The sequence below is a fragment of the Bombus vancouverensis genome, chromosome 1 (assembly GCF_051014615.1).
Source record: "Bombus vancouverensis nearcticus chromosome 1, iyBomVanc1_principal, whole genome shotgun sequence".
Classification (NCBI taxonomy): Eukaryota; Metazoa; Arthropoda; class Insecta; order Hymenoptera; family Apidae; genus Bombus; species Bombus vancouverensis.
In genome coordinates, this window is record NC_134911.1 from 5741973 (window position 1) to 5752795 (window position 10823).

At 40.5% G+C, this 10823-nt stretch overlaps 1 pseudogene; it reads right to left on the reverse strand.

Moving 5' to 3' along the window:
* Positions 1-4798: 4798 nt before the first annotated feature.
* Positions 4799-10823, reverse strand: LOC117160606 (glucose dehydrogenase [FAD, quinone]-like; annotated as a pseudogene).

Sequence of the window (10823 nt, forward strand, 5' to 3'; positions counted from 1 at the left end):
CCCGTGCCAGTATCCCTGCACATAGCAGGTTAGCCGAAAAGTGGAATTCGTTTGCCAGTTGCATTAAACGTTAGTTAACGCTACCCATTAAACGTAAACTATTGGATAAGCACTTACGAAGTATCAAAAACCCCGACAGACGAAGGTACAAAGATTTGTTTTCCTACAGCCAAGAAGGTGCTTACAGAGACACTTCCAGACTGGGAATTCAATCAAATAGTTACCGAAAATACACGACAGATGAAGGTACAAAGATTTGTCTTCCTACAGCCAAGAACGTGCTACAGATGCACTTCCAGACTGGGAATTCAATCTAGTTACCAAAGACACTATAGACGAACAATACCCATCGCACACTAACACTCCTAGCTTAAAGAAAATAATAATAATAATAGTAATAATAAAAAAAAAAATTTTTTGAAATAGTCCTTAGACTATTTCTGGTGGCAGCAACTACCGTATTAATCAGAAATCTAAATCAATATTTCATACACAATAATATCATTTTAATATTTCCCTTCCGATTAAACTCAATTCCAACAGAAAATAAATTCAATAAAATTAAAATTAAAAAATTTGATCGATTTAAACAAATAAGTACGTAACACCCAACAGCTCGCAAATCGCGACGATTTCGTCGATTTTGACGAAAACTAACCGTCATTTACCTCCCGTTTGAGATATTTCGACGTTTAAGCGCTCTTTTCACTCCATTTTGCACGCCAAGTGTACTGAACGCCCGTTTCAACATCGAAACAAGCCCGACAGCTTGCAAATCGCGAAGATTTCGTCGATTTCGATGAAATCTAGCCGTCATTTCCTTCCCGTTGGCGATATTTAGACGTTTAAGCGCTCTTCTCACTCCATTTTACACGCCAAATGTAATGCACGGCCGATTCAGCATCGAAAGAAGCCCAACAGCTCGCAAATCGCGATGATTTCGTCGATTTTGACGAAAACTAGCCGTCATTTCCTTCCCGTTGGAGATATTTCGACGTTTAAGCGCTCATTTCGCTCCACTTTACATGCCAAATGTAATGCACGCCGGTTTCAGTTGTTGCGTATTTATTTGTTTAAATTGTATTAAAATTAAAATTTTGTTTAATTTATTTTCTGTTTGAATTGAATTTAATCGGGAGGGAAATATTGAAATGATATTATTGTGTGTGAAATATTGATTTAGGTTTCTGATTAATACGGTAGTTGCTGCCACCAGAAATAATCTAAGGACTATTTCAAAAAATTTTTTTTATTGTTATTATTGTTATTATTTTCTTTAAGCTAGGAGTGTTAGTGTGTGATGGGTATTGTTCGTCTGTCGTGTCTTTTGGTAGCTACTAGATTGAATTCCCAGTCTGGAAGTGCCTCTGTAAGCTCCTTCTTGGCTGTAGGAAAACAATCCTTGTACCTTCGTCTGTCGGGGTTTTATTACTTCGTAAGTGCTTATCCAATAATTTACGTTTAATGGGTAGCGTTAACTAACGTTTAGTGCAACTGGCAAACGAATTCCACTTTTCGGCTAACCTGCTATGCGCAGGAGTACTGGAACGGGAGAGGATTAAAGTTATTCGGAATAGACAATTGCTATTGACAAATGTATTTATTTTGTCCAATTGAGTTATATTAATGTAAATATGTTATAATTTATGCGATTTTAGTCGATTAAAGGTATTACAATGGCGGTTATAAGTATCGTCGGATACAAATATAGATGTATTATACGGTAGTATATAGTAAGTATGTATATAGATATAGTGAATGTTCGAGCTACTGGTCGGATAGGGTTTCAGAAATGTTCGATAAGATTTACTTATTGTGATAGGATTAATGGCGAGAACTAATTTCTACTCGTTCGGGTGATTAGCATAATACGGTTTATGACAAACGCTATCGTAAGATGTAGGCGATGGCGATCGAGATTGGAAGGAATGCGTCTCGCAATGTTCGGAAATAAGTGAACTCGAGGGCGAAAAACTCGGTGCAGAATCTTCGCGATTTAATTCTAACTCTTCTAGGCGCCTCTTTTCTTCCCTTTTAACTTCTGCAGGAATTAATCGTTTGTACCAAAGTTCGGCTCGCTTCTTGCTGAGGTGACTTTTATCTTTTCGATTCTTTCTTGATTTTGTCATCTGATATGATCAAGGTGAAATGAATATCATTCTCTGTGTGCGACTTGTGCGATTTCGCAAGCCTTACCCAAAGACGGGCGATATTTGCCAACGATGGGAGGAGGAATGCGAAAATCGATAAGTGTTTTCGATAATTGGAAACACCGTTAACACAGGTTTAACACAGCGAATAATCAGTTAGATTTAACAATTTAGAAGATATAAGTCGTTCTTGGCAACTAGTGGAGTCGTAAGCGAGAAATGATTATTTTAATTGGCAACTAGGTTCACTGTGGACAATCAGTGTGGCTTCGCAGGCCTCGCCCAAGGATGAGCAATCTGCTAACGATGGGAAGAGGAAAACGAAAAACTATAGATGTTCTCTGCGTTGAAAACACCGTAATCACTGTGTTACGTCGTGCGACATTCTATCTAGACCAGGCCACACACCGCGGACAGGATGGCAACCAGATGTCCGCACGCCTTCACTGCGTACCTTCAATAGTCTTAAGAGCCGATCATATATCTTAGAGGAATTTCTAAGGTCCTTCGGACCGAACCAAACATCTGCACTAAATCACTGTCTAAAGGTTATTGTTTACTACGGAAAGATAGGAGAAGTTCGTCTTTCTTATGTACGATGTTTTACACTAGCAACTTTCTCTCGGGGCGGTTAACACCCTTCCTCCACTCTTCCACACCAATCCAGAAAATTAACCTATTACCAGAGAAGTCCTTCCCTCACTCTCCCAACAAGAACTTGGTCTTAACAAATCAGCTTTTCTCGCATCATTAGACCCACCCATCGCAAGTGTCCTCCGCTGCATCATCGTTACAGAAAGTCAGTCTTTATACGTTTTTTGAACCTTCAACATCTAAGCGTGCGTCACGTACAACACCTTGTTACTCTAGCTATCAATCGAATTAATTGTACATTTCTAGTTAAGAAGTTGTTGGAATAAACATTAATTGTATTCGTTATTTCAGTGTAAAATCAACTTAACCACCCCTATTATTGCAAACGAGATCAGGGGATCGATCATTTCGTGGCGCCGATTATCCAATCGTAACGGGAATTTACGACTCCCGTTGACGTGCTTCCTCGCGATCGCGTCTCCCCGCGAATGGTCGAAACAACCGGGCATAGCCTTACTGACGAGTCCACCGGTAGTCCCGGGACGAAACGTAAAACTCCCTTTTCATTCGCCACACGATTATAAGAATCGACACCACGAACAGATCGATCCCCTTGTTTCTTGTGGGATAATAGGGGTGATTGATGTGGTATAACACTGCGATTAACAGAGTTATAAGATTTATATTTCCAATAACTTAATACACTGAATAGTTACACCGTTACGTATGATATAAATATCTTAGAAGATACTTTGATGTATGAAACTCCGATAGATGAACACTGAATGTTCTTTCGTAGTAGAGCAAGGCCCTTACAGTTGAATATAAAAAGAAGGTGACTTTCTTGATGTAGCAGAAGTAGCAATTGAATAGACTCTCCTGATATCGTAAACGAAGTATAGAGATGAAGTGGCTGCTCTATAGTCTAGATCACAAGTGTAGAGGGATGAAGTGACTGGTCTATCATGATGAGAACAAGTGAAGTTCGTTCTTGTGTGATTACGGAGGAAAGCTCGGTGTGGATGTGTCTTCTGAACTAAGGGCGTGGATTCGTTGTTTACACTTTTCTAACGAAAAGTGAGGGTAACGATCCGCGATGCACAAGTACACATTATTTCGTTTATATAAAAATTAAAATATCTATTCCGACTTCTTTTATGCATACAACATCAATTATCCCGAAGCTATTTCCAACTAGTTCATATTCATCACATCTTCCAATTTTTTTACATTTCTTATTATACTCCCAAGGTCATTTATTATTATTTAGTGTTTTGGTTACTTATCCTTAGGCAACATTTATATCAAATTTAAGTAAAATAGTATATTTAAATATAATTTGACAATATCAATTTTTGTTACCTTTATCTTTCCCATTTAATAAATGCATAAAACAAACTGAATTGAATGGAATATACAGGGTGGTTGGTAACTGATGGTACAAGCGAAAAGTGGGTGATTCTACGCGAAAAAGATGTCGAAAATATAAAATAAAAATTAAAAAAAAATTTTTTTTTTAATTTTTTCATCGAGACAACGATCTACAGTGAGATCCGTTATAACGAGACGTGATAAAGTGCACGCGTACCGTGCGAAAATTCAAGGTCGATTTTCTCGAAAACAAAACCTCAAACGAAAAATTTTTATTATTTTTAATAATTTAATTAATATTATTATATTATTTTCGACTTCTTTTTTCGCGTAGAATCACCCCCTTTCCGCTTGTACCACCAGTTACCAACCACCCTGTATATGCGCGCTCCATGTATAGATTCGAAAGCTTTTTGGTAATCGTTCACAACAAGGGAATCACCTCTGATTACTTTGACTTTAACGTATGTTGTGAAAGACACTCTTCTGAGCAATCTTAAAAACTCTGAAATCTATTGTTACCGCTACTGTGAATTTTGTTTATAATCGTACGTCCATGGCAGCGTATGAATGTTGATACTGCAGACAATTCGCGGATTGTTTTTTCTGAGCGTTCCTATATTGCTCCCTCTTTCCCTAATAATATCATTAGTTAAATTTAGACAGTTAAATTCACAGTCGCTTTAAATTAATTTATAACATATATATTCGTATTTCTGTTTATTCAACCACTCCTCCTTTAGCATATCGGAATCCCTCTCTGCGATCATGATAGTCGGTGCGTTAATATTACCACCGATTATACTTGGCATAATGGAACTATTTATAACTCGTAGTCCAGTAACTCCGTAAACTCGAAGCCGAAGATCTACCACAGCTTCTGAGTCCGAATCAGGCCCCATCTTGCAAGTGTCCACAGGATGAAATATAGTCTGAGGATAAAATTTGATCGTGCACTCCCAGTATAAATCGCTATAGAACGGAATATCCTTGCAGCCAGGAAATGGTTTAGGATTCAGTTCGCTCCCGTAACGCCTAAATGGAGCAATTTTGCTCATCTCAAGCACAAACTTAACTCCTCCGATCAGTGTCGTCATATCCTCCGCTTTGTCGAAACAGTTCGGATAAATCAATGGATAATCGAAAGGACTGTTGCTTCGAAGCTTGATAACACCACTACTTTTCGGTCTTAAAAGTATGGGATACACGCTCCACAGGTCCTTATCGCCAAGCTCTCCATATACGTCGTCATAGAATTCTTTGTTCGATCCACGAGTCCGTCTCTGGCTGTCAGAGTTCTGCCCCGTTGAGGAAAAAAGCAACTGTATGTTTAGGAAATGGCCAGAGGCATTCGCATATTTCGTATTGATAAAACCTACTCCTTCTATAGATGCTAAGTTGGTCAAAGGTCCGTCTTCGAATATGGCGTATTCTAGGATGTAGCTAATATTATTCATGCTGCTCTGTACAAGCGAAACTGTATCATTCATAAAAAACGTAAGGCCTCCCGCATTTATATGATTTTGAAGAGTATGACCGACACTTAAATCCTGAATCACTTCCGATAAATGTTCCTTGGGTCCTATTCCCGACAACATCAGCAATTGAGGGCTATTGATAGCTCCTGCGGAAACGATCACTTCCTTGTTGGCATAAACGCGCAACGTCTCTCTATCTCTAACGAACTCTACGCCGTCAGCACGCTTCGACGACGGATCTATTAAAATTTTGGTAACGTACGCTCCCATTGCGACGTCTAAATTCTTGCGCGACATAGCTAGCCGCATTTCTAATGGTTCCCTGAGGATTCATAAAGCCAGTATGCCATTCTCCGTTAACGCTTCTATTCTCGTAACCCATTTCTTTGCCTGCTTGAACAAACGCAGCGGCCAGAGGAGTGTGAAATGGTGGTTCTTGGACGTGTGGCGACACGGGCCATGGAACTTTCCAACGGCTCTGGATACAAAGCGCTACGCCGTCAAAGCGCAACACCGACGTGCCCAATGTGCCATCGATATCTTCACGCTCTTTCCGCCGAATTCTCGGAAGAGCATACACGTGCCAGGCGCGGCGGCACATCTAATGAACGCACGCTAGTGGGGGATATCGATGGGCAACGAAGGGAAGAATCCGTTCGATCCAGAACAAAAGGACAGCAGTCTGTCTTGCGCCGTGAAATAAACAAGTACTCAGTGACATTGCATAGCAACGCGTCTATTGAACTCTTGATGTCAATTGTTATTTGTTAATCGTTACCAGTTATTTGTTGATCATATCTGTTAATTGTTATTTGTTGAGTCTGTCTGTTAAATCGCTTCTTAATAAACTATCGTTCGTTTAACATCTGAGTATTCCTTTCGTACCTATCACGGCATACCACCTCAGACGGTTATGTAACCCCCGGACGAATGATACGGTGTCTCGGTGTAATTGTGATTCTAATTATGCTCCGATTTTTTGAAATATCTCAGGACATTCTTGTAGGACCATCCCGAATTGCCTTGCTGTTCCCATATATCGTAGTCTCGTTTGGCACCACGAATGTAGACCATACCGTTTATCGTGCTGCTGCCACCAAGCACTTTGCCACGTGGCCAACAGCAACGACCACCTTCCATTGCTGTGAGCACAATTTACGATAAAGTGCATTGAAAGCGTCGCAAGTAATTAATAATCGAATGTGTATTGTCGATTGGTTGTACACGTACGATTACATTTTTTTGGATTCGATGATGGATTCATTTTTCGATTTAAATTGGGGTTAGATTACTGTTCTTTGCTCACCAATGTCAATGAGCCCGCCGGCTCTGTTAGAAGACTCTATTATGGGGCCTGGGAGTCGGTAGTGTTATATGCGGCGCCTGTATGGGCCAAGGTAATAGAGATTAAGAAGAATAGGAACATCTTGAAAAGGACACAAAGGGCCGCATTGACAAGAGTTTCGACGACCTCCCGTACAGTGACCCATGCAGCAGTGTGCGTGCTTATGGGCATAATGCCCATTTATTTCACAACTGAGCTTCGGGCCGAAAAATATTGCATTAAGAAGGAAGACCATTAGGAGCAGTATAACACCCGTTCAAGAGCTGGTGCCGCCTTGGTCTATCAATAGAGGATTATGGCAGTGGAGTCCCAATGATGCCACAGAGGAAAACTATGATGGGGTGTGTCTAAGGACATGAGATCAGCGGATTCGTCGAGTATAGCCCTCGTTCCGAAAGTAAGGAAAATTGACGTCGCTGCCAATTGGTCGATTTGGGACAAAAACTGCCTGTCCGTTTGGAAAATCTTAATTACCAAAAAAAAAAGGTTTTATAGCTGGTCCTCAGACTAACTGGACTTGTGCTGTGTAAGTGCCTCAACATCTGGTATTCATTGTCCGAAGGAACCGTTGGAATGTTTTACTGTCAAGTACCTCTATGAGTATTTCTTTTAATGAGGATCATACTATAACTCCACACCTTTGTTAGACGAAGCGTCCGTCCCGTTGACCGCGGCTACGTTCGGCGACTGATGGTCGCCTTGAGCCCAAGTTTATTATCACAAATCGCAAACAAGTACAATTGGGCAGAATGACGGCAAATTGTTTAATTACGACTGTAAACTTTAATTGCAATTTTACGGATTTTCCCGAAGTTCCAGAGGGAGGGTTCCGGTGTCCTTTCATCTCCGGCACGGCCATCCTGACTATCACACGTCCCCGCGTTACTAAAATATTGAGTTTTTCCAATATTAGATTTGGTACAAATAACATTATTTACAACTTAACTAAATCAAGGGTCCGGTTTAACAGCAAATTTTGTTCAGAGATTTGGTAACAAAAGGAATAAGAGAAAGAAATTAATGACATCATGATTGTTATTCAAAATGCTAGTTGTATCCTGCAGGTTGTTAATCTGGTCGCGATGACATGATGGACCATTCTCGATTTCGCACCCACGTGAATCTCGTTTTTCTGGATCGCACGGCCGCCCAAAGTTTTGTTACATTATCACCCAATGGTACATTTAACCCATTGCTCGGCCTTCCTGACCTTTCTTACATTATCGCCCCGGACACATGTGGAATTCCTCACAGGTAGGGTCCATTACACAGTCACATCGAGATTTCCTATATTATCGTTCTGAACACATGTGGAATCCCTCACAGGTAGGGTCCATCACACGGTCACATCGAGCTTCCTTACATTACTCTGCTACGCGGTATCATGCTTCTGATCCTCCGAGATCGGGGTACTCATATCGCCATGGTCACTGTTCTCGCCATCGCTACAGACGTCCAATTCAGCAGGGATACGACTATTCGGCATTTTCTTCAACCTATCATGACTGTATTTATAGGAGCGTTTACCATCTACTGTTTTCAAAACATACCTATCTCCTTCCAAAATTTCAGCTATTACGAAGGGGCCCTTAAATTTTGGATTTAATTTAGTTTGATTTTATTTCCTCGTTCTCGCGTGATACAAAATCACCAGGATTAAACCTAACTACTTTAGCTTTAGTTTTGTCAAATCCACCTTTATAGTACCTAGCACTAATTTCTAGGTTCTCTATTGCTTGCTGTCTTACATCAAAGATGTAATATCGTGATGTAATATGTTCACAAAGAGTGGACAATAGAGATGTTAATCAGACAGAAAAGACGATTGTGGCTTAACTTGAACTATTCATACCAAACGTACAGAAAACAGCGTAATCCACACTCTCCCGGCAACGCCACTCGCAACCTCCGTCTCCGCTCGACTCGCACTCGGCTTCTCGACTCGCCCTCTGTTTCTCGACTCGCACACTGTTTCTCGACTCGCACACTGTTTCTCGACTCGCACACTGTTTCTCGACTAACCCTCTCTGGCCGTTGTCGCATTCTGTTGTCCTTTTCCTAGGCCCACCGCACACGTGTTCCGCAGACACTCGTGGCCAGGGTCACGTAGGTCTTTTCCACGAAACTATGCACTTGAAAAGACCGATGACACATTGATGGGCCCGACGGCGCCTCGGCTCTCGCGACACTGTTCATAGTTCGTCCGATATTTCCCAGGCCTTTCGTCCACGATACTACAAAGATATCTACTTCTCTCTCTTCGATATTATCAAGTATCAATGAGTCATAAGGTCTTTGCTGTCCTACCAATAAATGGTTCCAATGGACTCGATTTAACCACGCGGTTGGTGGTGCAATTCAAAGCCAACTCTATTTGGCCAATCGCGTCTAGCCACGATCGCCCAGTCGTTTCTTCCGTTGTAAACATACTCTTTAGCGTGTGCATCATACGCTCTACCTGTCCATTGGCCCTACTCGCACCGGTTGCTGTTAAGTGGAGTTTAATGTGTCTACATTGACAAAAATCTTTCTCAATGCTTCCAACGAGTATACATCAAACTTTTGGCAGAAACTGTCTAGCAACGGCGATTGGAACCTTCTTGTTGAGGTTATTCGGTGTGTAAACAGAGAAAACACGTGGATAAATTGTAAGGTAGAAAATATATTTAAATAGAAGTGTAATAAGTAAAAATACAATTTGAGCTGGTCCAGATCCGCACGCTAGCTGTGTTACCTAATAACTGAAAAACCCCGAAGCCAACGTCGCCTGTCTACTGTTTATGGCCTGACTTCGTCGCAGTCTTTTGTCTACACGCTGTCGATGGCTTCAGTGCTTGAGAAACCACTTCAACACCCTCCCTAAAACTCTACATCCCTACAAACAATTATCTCAAATTTACAAATTATCTCTTAATATTTTCTAACTCTTGTCGTAAATATCTGAAAATTAATTTGTCAATGTCTTCTCAAGTACATTTGCCAGCCGCCTTTCTCTTTTCCATACAAATTAATTTATTACACAAAAAAAAAACTAGAAGACTAAACAGATCATGTAGAGTTTTTCCTCTTTTTTTTTGAGAAGTAATAATCACTTCGACACCCTCCCTAAAAACTCTACATGTTTACAAACAATTTCCTCTTAATATCTTTTTTACTTTTCAAACCTAACTTTTTCCTTAAATATTCAAATCTCGGTTTTGGCAACGCCTTTGTACATATATCTGCCAATTGCTCTTCGCTTGTTACATACGTTATATCAATTTCGCCTCTATTGTATAAATCTCGCAAGAAATGATATCTTACGTCAATATGCTTACTTCTTTGATGGAATTCTGGATTCTTAATTAATTTCACGGCACTAGTATTGTCTACACATAGCATATACTTAAGGATCTCTAATTTACATTCAAGAAATATTTTCTTTAGCCACATAATTTCTTTCGCTCCTGAGGCTGCACTGACATATTCAGCTTCGGTCGTAGATAGAGCTATACATTGTTGTCGCTTACATTGCCATGTGATGGCCGCATTCGCATACTTACATACAACGCCTGATGTCGACTTTCTTGTTTCTTTGTCGCCTGCATAGTCAGCATCGCTAAAGGTTTCGAGACTGCCTGCTTTTGTATATAAGAGTCCCATGTCTGCGGTCCCTTTTATGTAGCGCAAAATTCGTTTGACTAATTTCCATTGATACTGGTTTGGATTCTCTAAGTGTCTCGCCGCTATATTTATTGCAAAACTAATATTTGGCCTACTTACGGTTTGTAAAAACATTAAGTTCCCTACGGCTTCTCTGTATGGTGCGTTACAATCATTATCGCCTATGTTACTTTCGTTCCAATTAGTCTCGATAGGTGTAGAAACACTGTTTGCCTCATTCAT